The sequence below is a fragment of the Nycticebus coucang genome, chromosome X (genome assembly GCF_027406575.1).
Source record: "Nycticebus coucang isolate mNycCou1 chromosome X, mNycCou1.pri, whole genome shotgun sequence".
NCBI lineage: Eukaryota > Metazoa > Chordata > Mammalia > Primates > Lorisidae > Nycticebus > Nycticebus coucang.
Genome location: NC_069804.1, coordinates 15,589,725 through 15,603,280, shown reverse-complemented (window position 1 = coordinate 15,603,280; position 13,556 = coordinate 15,589,725). Strand labels below are relative to the sequence as shown.

The following is a 13,556-nucleotide window of genomic DNA, read 5'->3' as shown; positions in this document are numbered from 1 at the left end:
ATTCCACAAGGTAGGGTACTTGGACCTTTGTTCTCACGTTCTATCACTTGACACACAGACTAGTCCCAGAAGATTCTTAATAAATATTTATTGAACAAATGAATGAATGAACTTGAAGCACTGGTGAGAATCTGTGGCTATTTAGAGAAGGGAAAAATGACATTTACTCACAGGCATGAAGGAAGGAGCATTTAGCCTCTGCTTTGACCAGCAGACAGGACCCATGCAGGTAGAAGGACGTCCTTCAGTTCTATGCTGCAAATGCAGACCTTTGGTCATTTGGGAGGTAATCAGTCGGTTGGAAGGAATGGCCATCAGCAAGTGCTTTAGTGAAGGTCCACCTGCCTGCATCCGTGGGAAGAGTGCTGAAGACAGAGTAAGGGAACAGATGCCCTACAAATGGGACACTGAGCATTTGAGAGGCCAGGGAGTGTGATACTGCACACTGGTGTGCTGGGCTGGGTCTCACCCTGGAGCCCCAGGGCTCTGGGAAACCTGGGTGGAGGCCTGCTTGTGTGTGGAATGTCAGCACAGGGGAAGTGTCCCACAGGCCAGCACCTATCAGAGTCTCACGGGTGGAGCTGGCTGAGGGCAGGGGGCAGCCTGCCTGGTAGAGCCCATGCCATGGTGAGGGTGAGGGTGCATTTAGCAGCAGAGAAGGGTGTTGGCAGATTGAAAAGGCCCAGATAGTATCCAAGCCAGAGAGAGGTCACATGTATTGGGACTGGGTAAGCACTTAAGGAGTCTTACTTGGATTTATAGCTTTGAAAATCAGACCTCAAGGGCACTTAATATATTTGTAGGTAAGGGAACCACTCAAAGGGAGCCTTTAGAGAATCCAGGCATAGTTCAAGGCCACTCTGAAAGGACTCCCACAGCTGATATTTGGATTGTGTGGACTCCTTTGACAAAGAACCCAAGCAGAGAGGCATAGGGATTCACAAGGCTGTAAGGCCAGCAGAGGGACCACCAGGCTCCCCTTAGCTGTTAGCTCCCAATCTTTAATTAAGATTATGTGATCTGCTTTGGAGGGGTCAATCTCCATATAAATGGTGGTCCACACCTAAGAAGCAGCAGGAAATGAAACTGGAAAATTCCAGGCATAAAATATAAGCTCCATCGTCTTAATTTCCTATTTGATGACATCACAGCTTGGCAGTATCAGTAAAGCTGGGGCAGGGCAGTTGGAGAGAACTAGTTACCGTGCTTACCCAGGATCTTAAACTCTTCCCCTCCACAGCCCTGCTCTCTCATCACATCCTCCCGCTCCCACTGTCCACAGCAACAGTCTCCAGCTTTCACAGCACACCTTAAAGTCCTGTACCGTCAGCCTGCGACCTCCTCAGACGCCAAGTGGAAAGCCCTTTGCTACCAGCGGAGTCAGATGGATTCCTTCTGCTTCCGGTGCTCGTGCTCTTCCCAATCCTTCTGTGTTCACTTTTCATCCTCCCAGGCATTAGAGCGCCTCTGGTGCTGGTCCTCAGTTACCTGATTCTCCTGCATCTGTAATCCCCAAACCTCCTCTACCTTTTATTCATCAACAAACACCTTCCAATCAAACCCCCTTTTTGCCCTCTCTTTCATCTTGCCAGAACCAATTTTTTTCCTTCCCCTTTCCTCTAACTTCTTCTTCTTCTTTTTTTAGAGACAGAGTCTCACTTTGTCGCCCTCAGTAGCCGTGCGGTGGCTTCACAGCTCACAGCAACCTCAAACTTACTTGGGCTTAAGCCATTCTCTTGCCTCAGCCTCCCCAGTAGCTGGGACTGCAGGCGCCCACCACAACACCCAGCTATTTTTTTATTGCAGTTGTTTAGCTGGCCTGGGCCAGGTGTACGTGGCTGGTGCCATAACTACTGTGCTACAGGTGCCGAGCCAAGAGACAAATTATTTCAATGACAAATATTTATGGAAAAAGTTTACTGCCTGCTAAAAAAGAATAGAGCTTCAGTCAGAATTTTAGTAATCCCTCTGTATTCAGTTATCTTTGGAGAAGGCAATAAAAATACGAATCAGGTAAAACAGAGATTGTTTCCCGGGCACAGGAGTCAAATGTGGCCTGCAACCTAATTTTGTACAGCCTATGAGATAAAGATGAAAAATGTTTTGTGACAAGTGAAAATTACATAAAATCCAAATTCTAGTGTCCACAAAGTTTTATTGGAAGATGGCCACACCCATTCATTTATTTCTGGCCCATGACTGCTTTCTTGCTACAATAGCAGAATTGAGCAGTTGCTATAGACGCTGTGTGTCCAGCAAATCCTAAAATACTTCCCTTTCATTTGATTACTGCAAAAGTTTAAGGCCCCCTGAAGTAACAGATTGAAAATCCATTCTCAATAAATTTTATAATATACTGCCATTTCAAAATAATAATTAGCTGGGCAAAGTGGCTGACACATGTAATCTCCATACTTTGGGAGGCCAAAGTGAGAGAATTGCTTAAGGTCAGGCGTTGGAGACCAGACTGGGCAACATAGAGAAACTCCATCTTTGCAAAAACTAAAATAATAATTGGAAAGAACTAAGTATAACATCTGAAAATCTAGAGCTGCAGAAACATTTTGGAGATGGTATTAATCGTCGTGTGGTCATTTTAATAGAAACGAAGTGTAATTGATTAAACACTGTACTGGAAAAAAAAATTTTTTGAATTTTGTATTCAATTGTTTCAGTTTGAAGTTTTTTTAATTTATTTATTCATTTTGATAGAAATGAAATGTAATTCTTAAATACTATACCTGAAAAAAAAATTTTTTTATTTTTAATTTCAACTTCCTTGTTCATTCTTCTTTGTTTGAAGTACTGTTTTTTATCTTCCTCTGGCGGGTTCTTGATGTTAGTAGAGACGGGGTCTTACTCTGGCTCACACACTGTTACATAGAGGTCTCGAACCTCTGAGCTCAGGCAATCCACCCGCCTCGGCCTCCCACAGCGCTGGGACTACAGGCGTGAGCCACCACGCCCGGCCAACCACAAGGCTTCACTTAGGGTCTTTAGCTTGCCTTTCCATGTGATGTCACAACCGTCAGCAACGTCCAAGTCTTGGAAGCACGTGATTCTATCGCGTGAGCCTCCCACGTAGCTGGGAGTACAGAGGCGCGCCCCAACGGCCTGCTATTTTTTTTCAATACAAGAGGTCTCGCAATGGCTCTGGCTGGTGTGGAAGTTGTGAGCTGAGGCAATACGATGGGCCTTGGCCTCCCGCAGTGCTAGGATTCCAGCATGGTGGCCAAAAAATAAATTTAGGGGTTCCACCGAGATTCGAACTCGGATCGCTGGATTCAGAGGCCAGAGTGCTACCCTTACACCATGGAACCAGCCCTGTGACTGGGAGCTTTCCAATGACCCTTATCTCTCTTTATGCCAGTGTGTGCCCACCTATTACTTCTTAATCATTTCATGGCACATGCGCTGTTGGTTTTTCCTTCCTGAGACATTCTACTTAGGGTAATGATCTCCAGTTTCATCCAAGTTGCTGCAAAAGACATTGTTTCATTCTTTTTTAGGGCTGATTCATATTCCATAGTATATATGGCATAGTTTGAAGTGATTTAGCTTCAATCAACAATATTCTTGTTGGGGGAGGTAGAATTTACATTTTATTCTTGCCCCAAAGGATAGTTTTCTTCAGTCCTCAAGGACTCAACTCCTTCCCTGGGCTTCGGCGGAGGTCGTGGGGCAGCACCGGCACCTCCTATTCTGGGTGGAGGGTTTGGTCCTTGCCGGCTTCCCGAGAACACTTCCTGACTACCGTGCTGTCCATAGCACAACTCACACAGGAAGGTCGCTTCACAGAGAGCTTGGCAAGCACGGAGGCCTCCGAGACGCTCACCTCAGAAATAGCCCTGACAGCGGTGGCCTCCACTTTGTTCCGATTGACGCTCGTCTTTAGAGCTTTGTTTCCAGACATGCTCCGGGCACAGTTCGGGCAGCGAACGAGCTGCACATGGCCACGGCCCCTTTTTGGAACGACTGTTGTTCCTTCTTTTCTTTGTCATCTTCGAAGCAAGGATGCCAAAGAACAATCAATGATATTCTTTTTTTTTTTTCCAAACTAAAAAAGGCCACAAACTTTATTAAAATAAAGGAAACATTAACATGTACGGATGGCACATGGTGCCAATTTTAATCAGTGATCTTCTAAGTGAGGAGTCAATAGCTTTCTTCAGCTTTACAAGAAAGAAATGTTTCTATATAAAAGCTAGCAGATTAATTAGATAGAAGGGGAAAGTTATTGAGTATATAAAACAAGAAAAAGCAAAGTATAAAAGAGAGATGGATGATACTGCAGAGACAAGAAATTAGAATGTCCCCTTTGAAACTAAACAAATGTCAATTCCAAGAAGAAATACTATTTATTTGCCTTAAAAACTGTTTAAAAGTGGATTTATTGTTTACTGACAAATGCGAAGACAAAACACATAATACGGAAATCTGAAATTTGACCAACTGATGTTTGTGAATCTCTTTGGATGGAAAAAAACAGCAACATTTTAAAATAAGACGAAGAATTTCATACAAAATTTCAATAAATGATTTTCAGGATTTAGGCATGAAATGTCATGAAAATAAAGGAAATGTTTAATATACAAAATTCTCGAACAGAATTATAAGAACCAAAATGTCTTCAAATGTCAATGCTCTAACTTTAGCAGAAGCTGAAAGAGACGTCATCGTGAACATCATAATACTGAGATGAATTATCTACGAATTGAGACTATAAATTACCTAATGACTATCAAGTTCATGGTGTCACTGTTAGAAGAATTTAATGTTGTTCTCTACATCACATCATTACTCACTCAGGGGCATCATTTGGTAGTTAACAGCTCATGCCAAATAAAAAAACCACAACAAGATTTTCTAAAAATCAACCAAAAACTTAATTAGAACTATTTGGTGAGTTATTCAATAAGCCATTTTAGGATGTGTAAATATATAGCATTTAGAGAATAAAATGAATTCTATATATGTCAATTTTGATAATACATAATACGTATTGATTTACCCACATATGTCTCTATCTCCCTTTCTATATATTGTATTCTATATCCACATCTCTATATTACACCTGTTAAATATTTTTACCATTGCCCCCAGGCACAACTAACATTCTATACTGGTTTTCTGTCCTGGCCTCACCTTTTGGATGGCACACATGAAACTGACTTCCCAGCTCTGACCCTGGCTCCAGACAAAGAGTTCCAGTTGTCCCTGCAGCTGGCTGCATTGCCTCAAACTACCTGGAGTCACACATTTTTCAATTCAGCCCAGGCCTGGAGACCTTCCTTCCCTGGGACAGCAGTGAAGAACACTCCCACTTCTGTTGCCTAAGTCAGTCTCAGCAGGGCCTGGGTAGTTCAGGGAAGCGTGTTCTCACCCTTTTTGCCGCTATCAAAACTTGTTTCCCAGGCAGGCCTGGTGACTCACACCTGTAATCCTAGCACTCTGGGAGACTAAGGCAGGTGGATTGTTTGAGCTCAGGAGTTTGAGACCAGGCCAAGCAAGAGTGAGACCTCATCTCTAAAATAGCTGGGCATTGTGGTGGGCGCCTGTAGTCCCACCTACTTCGGAGGCTGAGGCAAGAAGATCACTTAAGCCTAGAAGTTTGAGGTTGTTGTGAGCTATGAGGCCAGCACTTTAGTCAGGGAGACTGAGTTAGACTCTGTTTAAAAAAAACAAAACACACACACACACACCTTATTTCCCAAGAAGCATGTGAACTCTTGGCCAATGTGCACTTTCCCCAAGGACCATTTTCACTTTGTGTCTTGACTTCACTTACAGAAAGAAAAGCTTTATTTCTTTATAGAAGAATTTCAGGCATCAAAGGCAGGTGGGGAAGAATTTTGGGAGCTGAAGAATCTAGAATGCTAATATTTTATGAGTCCACCTGCAGATCAAAAGAGAAAACTTGAACTTTTCACGTATTCTTTGTCCAAAGTGACAAGGAGAAGTTCCTGTACATTCCTTCGTGTGTGCTTTATTCTTTGAATGGATCACATGCCTGTACAGGCTTCAGAAAGATGAAGTTGCTGTCTGATACATTGCCTGTGATGTTAGCAATAAAGTCATACAGTTTACTGGAAAAAGGCAGCTTGCAAAGACATCTATATAAGCCAGCTTTAAGAATCATATTCAAGAGGTCAAAAATTTAACATGGATTGATAAACTGGCCATAACTTGAAACAAATGACTACATCTGTATCATCAATAGCCCCTACAATAAAAATAATTGCTAACATTAATCAGATGCTTCTATGCCAGGCATGGTGTTTAGTATTACACATCCACTGATTCATTTACTCCTCAAGACAAATTCTGGAGATAGGCACTGTTTCTAGCCCAATTTAAAGATTTTACAGCATGCTGGTATGCTCTATTTGAATGCCCCTCCTAAACCACTGTGGACCCATCGGGACCCTGCTCTGGGCTCCAGATTCCCTCACCCTCTGGATTCTGTTTGGGTTCAGCCAATGAGAGTCACCACGGGTGATTGGAAGGTAACAGGGAGGGCGAGACAGAGAAAGAGAGAGAGAGAGATTGGGATATTTCTCCTCAGGTCCCTTCCTGCTCCACCAGCCTGGCTATGGCAGCAGTATCTTCTGTCCAGTATCCTGCCCTCCATAGCCCAGTTCCATCCTTCCTTTCCCTCCCCCGTTCTGGCCCAGGTGGGGGTAACAAGAGCAGCCCCCTCTTCCTAGTCTGGGTTCTCTGACATCTCTTGTTGGTCTCCTTAACCCTGCCCAGACGTCCATAAATACACTCTTCATTAAAGTGTGCGCACAGATTCCAGTGGAGAGTGTTTCTGTTTCTTGCTGGAACCCTGACCATCTGCTACAGGTCTTGTCTACTCAACTTCCATACGTACTGCCTTCTCCTAAATGCTGTATTTCTGCATATTTGTTTTGTCTGTTTGGCTTTATTTGAAGGGAGTTAATGTTATGCATAAAGTTACTTATTTTTCTGGTGGGTGATTGTTTTGACTCTTGGTTGTAGGAACCATCTTCTGTAGTTTTTATATATACATATTAGTGGATGTTGATCCTCTCCATGGGATTACTACTTTGTAGTTATAAATGTGTAATTATAAAGTCTCAAGGGCTGGTATTCAGTTTGACATGAGCACACGTTACAGTAGCCAGCAAGCAATTTTTATCCCCATAAACCAAAATGAACATTTGGGGGCATTTCTGGAAAATGTGATTAGTCAAATTTCAGCAAGATGCTGTTCACGGCTTTAGTGAGATCTGTGTGGAGAAGGACTTTCTTTATTGGTAGCCCAAGGGGTTCAGTAGCTCAAATGCACTCTTTGGAAAACTTGAATATGTGTTTTATAATTTCATAGATGCAAAAGTGTCTTTGTGTTGGGGTGAATTAATGTGCATTTGAAATGGGGGCATAAATTAGAAATAGAGTCTTGAACTGCACCTTCACACTAGCTCCCAATTATTTAGAGGTTAATTTAAAAAATATTTAAATACTTATTCTGGGATTTACATCCCTAGACAAACTCAGTATCAAATAATGTGTAAGACAGCCACACACACAATAGATTTTTTTTTTTTTTTAGACAGAGTGTCACTATGTCACCCTCGGTAGAGTACCATGACGTCAAAACTCACAGCAACCTCCAATTCTTGGGCTTAAGTGATTCTCTTGCCTCAGCCTCCCAAGTAGCTGGGACTACAGGCACTCGTCACAAAGCCCGGCTATTTGTTTTTATTGTAGTTGTCATTGTTGTTTGGCAGGCCTGGGCCAGGTTTGAACCCATCAGACCCAGTGTATGTGGCTGGCGCCCTAGCTGCTGAGCTACAGGCTCTGAGCCCACAGTTTTTAACACAACATAAATGTAATCTAATTTTTCTTTTCCCAACCCTCACGATTCATATTTTCTTAGCCACTGGAAATCTTACATATAATTTCCAAGTTGATAGGATTGACCAGTTTTAATGGTGGTGACCAAGCAGAGCTATCTCTTTGTCTCCTCAGCACAAACCCAAGAAATAAACAAAAAACAGATTATGAGAGGTACAAAATCACACTTTTGGAGAGGTACAGGATTTTCATCAAAACCAACCAACTCAGTAACTAAACATTTACATATTTAATTTAATTTATTTATTATTGTTTTACAGAGGGGGTCTTGCTCTGTCATGCAGGCTGGAGTGCAGTGACAGGATCATAGCTCACTGTGGTCTTGGACTCCAGGGCTTAAGTGATCCTCCTGCCTCAGCCTCCTGAGTACCTGAGATTACAGGTGCATGCCACCATGCTTGGCCTTACATTTTTATTTTGAAGAGTTTTAATTTTTTTGTTCTTAATAATTTAAATGAGTAAATTCATAAGAATGTAGCATTTATAATGTTATTTGATAGCTTGAATAACATTGCAGTGTTGCTAAGGTAGAAAACAATTACAAAACATAGCACCTAATTTTATAGATATTAGGGCAGCAACCCAACAAGGATCTCAAAATCCCAAAGAAGGTCCAAGACCTCAAAATCCTGCCTGCTGATTTCTGCCTGAAACGCTCAGACAGAGTTTCACTCTTTTAGCATTAAAACAATGCCTGTTAAAATGCAAATACCACCACTGGAAGTTATTAGTAAGTATTAGATTTGGCTCCATAAAACAGAAAACCCAAAATAACAATGGCTTAACACATAAGAGTCTGTTTTATCCTCACATATAATAAATCCACATGTAGGCAGACCAGTGTTGGAAGGGAAGTCTCATGTTCATCAAAGACCCAGGCCCCTTTAGGCTTTTTGCTTTATTATCCTAAGCATGTGTGTTCCATCTCTGAGTTTCACTCAGAGTCCCAGATGGCTGCTGGAGTACAAACTGTCACATATGTATTCCAGTCAGCAGGAGAGAAGAATCTTTACCTGACATTGATCAACCCTGGCTGCATCGTAGGTTGGATAATGTAGTCTTATCACCAGTTCTATTGCAATCTAGAATAAAACTAAGTTCTACACCTAAGGAAGAAAGGTCATGCATCATCCTTGACCACAAAAGGATAACGCTGTCATCTTTCTTCAGTCGTTTAAGCATTAGTGGAGAGAAGAGACCTGAATAAATTACTTTAAAGAGAGTAGAAAAGCACTGGGACCTGAAAAGAGCAGAAGGAAGGAAGCAAAACTGAACGTTTGAGAAAAGATTCAGTGCTTGGTGCTTACTGGTTACTTCAGAAGAATTTGTGGAAAGGGGACAGAGGAGGGAAGGAGGGAGGAAGTGAGGAAGGAAGGAAGATGTTTTAGTCTGTGTTGCTATAAAGGAATACCTGACGCTGGGTAATTAATTAATATAAAGAAAAGAGGTTTATCTGGCTCATGGTTCTGTGGGATGTACTCCTGCTTCTGGTGAGGGCATCAGGCTGCTTCCATTCATGATGGAAGGTGAAGGGAAACCAGTGTGTGCAGAGATCACATGGTGAGAGAGGAAAAAAGGCTGGAGGGAAAAAGACTGTAGGCTCCTTTTGCTAACCAAGTCCCAGGTAGGAGCGAATAGAGTGAGAGCTCACTCTCTGTATGCCCCCCTCCTCCCACAGACGAGATTAATCTGTTCATAACCCAAATATCTCCCATGAGGCCCTTCAACATTGGAAATCAAATTTCAACATAAGATTCAGAGGAGAAAAACAAACCATATCCAAACTATGGCAGAAGAATTGCTCTTCAGTAAATACTTTGGAAGTAGAAACCTTGTTTATTATTTTTTTATTCCTAAACGCCCCCAGCACAGGCTCTTGCCATCCAAGTAGTTTTTTTTCTTTGAGACAGAGTCTCAAGCTGTCCCCCTGGGTAGAGTGCCGTGGCGTCACAGCTCACAGCAACTTCCAACTCCTGGGCCCAAGCAATTCTCTTGCCTCAGCCTCTCAAGTAGCTGGGACTACAGGCGCCCACCACAACACCAAGCTATTTTTTTGGCCTGGGCTGGATTCGAACCTGCCAGCTCCAGTGTATGTGGCTGGTGCCCTAGCCACCTGAGCTACAGGCATTGAGCCAAATCCAAGTACTTTTGGATGTAAGATCTCTCCTTTCTTTGATACCTGATACGCTTTGCTTTACTGTGATCCTATCACATCATTTTGTCATCTCCTTGTCTATTTCATTCTCTAACGCATAAACTATGCATTCTCAGTGGGAGCAGTAAAGCCCCCAAGGGGGCAAAATTTGGTTCTTGAGGGTGCAGAGATGCCAAAAACTCAGATATGACAATGGTCTGTGGCCCTCTAAAAGGCCACAAATACATAAAAGATAAACAGTGTTATCTGTGGATTTAAAATTTTATTGTTTAGGGATGGTCTATTAGGGGAACAAAAGGTCTAAAGCAGCCCCTACACTAAACTGAGTTTCTTGAGGTCTGGAAAGAAATATCTCTTAGTTTGTTTTCTCAAACCTGGAATGGACATGATACCGAGTAGGTAAATGAATGTTTGTGGAATTAATGCATATATCACAACAGGGACAGCTTGATAAGGAAGGGTCCAAAGATAGAAAGAAATATTTATTATCACAGTCTCAGGGTGGCCTTAACCCCGGCCTCGACCAACTATCCAAGACAGCAAATGAACTCCATCTGCCCATTCTGGAATGTTTTCATCTCAGTACAAAGGTGTAGGCAAAGATACTTGATGAAAAAGAAAACAAAGATGAAGGGAGCATTTAAGCAGGAGAAAATGAGTACAAAGGAACTATTATTTCTAAAAGTACCAAAAGAATGGAAAAATAAAGCAGGGGATGTGGAAAATTTTCTACCCCACATCTATCTCTATTTATTTCCCTCTTCTCTTTTAATATTTTTCCCCAGGAAGAAATGGAAACTTCAAAAGTAAATTTGTCTTTTGGAACATTCACAATGAATACAATATCATTTAAAGCAGTTTCTCCCAGAGTTCTGAAGTTTTGATGTGTGACAATCGTCATTTATAGAATTCAACCCTGAGATGACTCTATACCCTAGAGATGCAAGGGCTTCCCAGTTGAAGTCACTGTAGCTATGTACACTGGAATTTTCAGAATTTACATGGTGGTTTACAAACTGTAAAGGGCTGGAATATGTTATCTCATTTATTCCTATAAACAGCCTTAAAGTGGGAATGTGATGTCAAAGAGAGTGGAGAGTATGTATATCCTGGTCACATCTTTATTCCCAGCAGTATCTGATACTTAATAAGTACTCAATAAATGCTTACCGAATAATTGTACAGACAACCTTGATCAATTAGAAAACAGAAAGATATTTTTTCTTCCATTCTTGAGACACTTTACTTAGGACCTTCACATGAAGCTATAACCAAGTTTCAACCTAAGAACAGGGGGAAGGGGGAAAGCATGGGGAGGGAGGGGGGAGGTGGGTAGAGGGAGGGGGATTGAAAGGATCACACATGTGGTGCATCTTACAAGGGTACATGTGAGCCTTGGCAAATGTGGAATGTAAATGTCTTGACAAAGTAACTAGGATAATGCCAGGAGGGCTATGTCAACTAATGAGATGAAAATGTGTCAAATATTCTATGAAACAAGTGTATGGTGCCCCATGATCATATTGATGTACACAGCTATGATTTAATAAAAAAAAAAAAAAATAGAAAACAGAAAGAGAGGGATCTGCAAGCCACGGGTCTTACGACTAGAGCATTATTAAAGTAAAAACTCTAGGCTTGGCACATGATTAGCATGCAATAACATACATTATATACATGTAATATAGGTACTACATACATCTATATCATATATTACATATATAATGATATTAAAGACTTTATTATGGCATAATTTTACTAATTTGTTTACATAAGTATATCGAGATATATTCCTTATCATAATTCGTATTAGAATGACTTTAGAACTTGTCCACTTAGCCAGAGAAAACCTGAGCAATATGCAGAATCCAATGAGAAGCATTTAAGTGCTTCAGCCCTTAGATTTTATTTATTTATTTATTTGTTTGTTTGAGCCAGAGTCTCCTTTTGTAGCCCTCAGTAGGGTACCATGCCATCACAGCTCACAGCAACCTCAAACTCTTGGGCTCAAGTGATTCTCTTGCCTCAGCCTCCCAAGTAGCTGGGACTACAGGCGCCTGCCACAGTGCCCAGCTATTTTTTGTTGCGGTTGTCATTGCTGTTTAGCAGGCCCAGGCTGGGATTGAACCACCACCCTGGCTTTTTTTATAGAGATGACGTCTCGCTCTTGCTCAGGCTAGTCTCCTGAGCTCAGGGCAATCCACCAGCCTCGGCCTCCCGGAGTGCTAGGATTACAGGCGTGAGCCTCTGTGCCTGGCCATCCACAATGCTTAAGATAAGAGTTTTTAGCATGCCCATCACTTGTGTTGTCACAGTTCACAGCAACCTCAAACTCTTAGAATCAAGTGATTCTCTTGCCTGAACCTCCCAAGTAGCTGGGACTATAGGGGCCTGCCACAAAGCTTGGCTAATTTTTTTTTTTTTTTACTAAATCATAGCTGTGTACTTTAATGAAATTATGGGGTACAATGTGCTGGTTTTATATACAATTTAAAATACTTTCATCAAACTGGTTAACATAGCCTTCACCGCATTTTCTTAGCTATTGTGTTAAGACATTTATATTCTACACTTAGTAGATTTAACATGTACCCTTGTAAAATGCACCATAGCTGTGGTAAAGACAGGGGTCTTACTCTGCCTGTGGCTGGTCTAGAACTTGTGGGCTCAGGCAATCCAACTGCCGTGGCCTCCCAGAGTGCTAGGATTACAGGTGTGAGCCCCCGTGTGTGGCCAGCCATTTGCGATAGGATAAGATTTCATAAAAAGCTAGTGAAGCTGTAAACAGATTAGATAAATGCAGTCAGATGGTGAAGCAACTTAATTGTATGGTCTTAGATTTTCATTGAACCTTAGCCAGTGAAAGAAGTTACAAAAGTAGATAAGCCATGAATTGAACCTTCTTGGGGTACTCTCTGAGAAAGACTCCCCTCATTTGCAGGAGCCAAGCTTGGAGTTGTCCATTGGATAGCCACTATGTAAAAGTGTGTGGGGCAGGGTGATGAGGTAGGGATTGTTGGGGCACTGTAAAGCAGTTTGGGTTGTAGAAAAGATTGCTCTGACTGTCTATAGCTCCAGAACTCACATTCTGACCAAATCTCAGCCAGGCGAGAAGGTAACCCCAAAGTTCACAATTGCTTGCGATGACATAATTGTGTCCTTAAATAGTACTTTTAACTCTGTGTTTCTCCACCTCAGCACTATTAACATTTTGCACTGGCTCATTCTTGGCTGTGGGCTGTCCTCCACACTGCGGCGTGTTTAGCAGCATACCAGGTCTCACCCCGAGATGCCAGCAGTACCCCCTCCCCTGACTGCTTGCAACAACCAAAATCGTCTCTAGGCATTGCCAAACATGTCTGAAGAGGCATAAATCATCCTCTGTTGAAAACAACTGCTTTAACCCTAAGAACAATTAAGTATTGAGATAAATAAATATGTCAAACCTATGGTATTCATATTTTTGTGTTTCATGTGAGAATTCTCTGGGCATATTTACTCGCAGTATCTAAAATAATTT

General features: G+C 41.9%; 1 protein-coding gene and 1 non-coding gene across 6 annotated transcripts in view; both read right to left on the bottom strand.

Annotated features, from left to right (window-relative positions):
* The window catches only part of REPS2 (RALBP1 associated Eps domain containing 2), a 313,577-nt gene that overhangs the window by 138,904 nt on the left and 161,117 nt on the right, over positions 1 to 13,556 (bottom strand). The window lies entirely within an intron of this gene.
* Positions 3,250 to 3,320, bottom strand: TRNAQ-CUG (transfer RNA glutamine (anticodon CUG)). Its single transcript has one exon. It is a non-coding gene; the product is annotated as a tRNA-Gln (tRNA).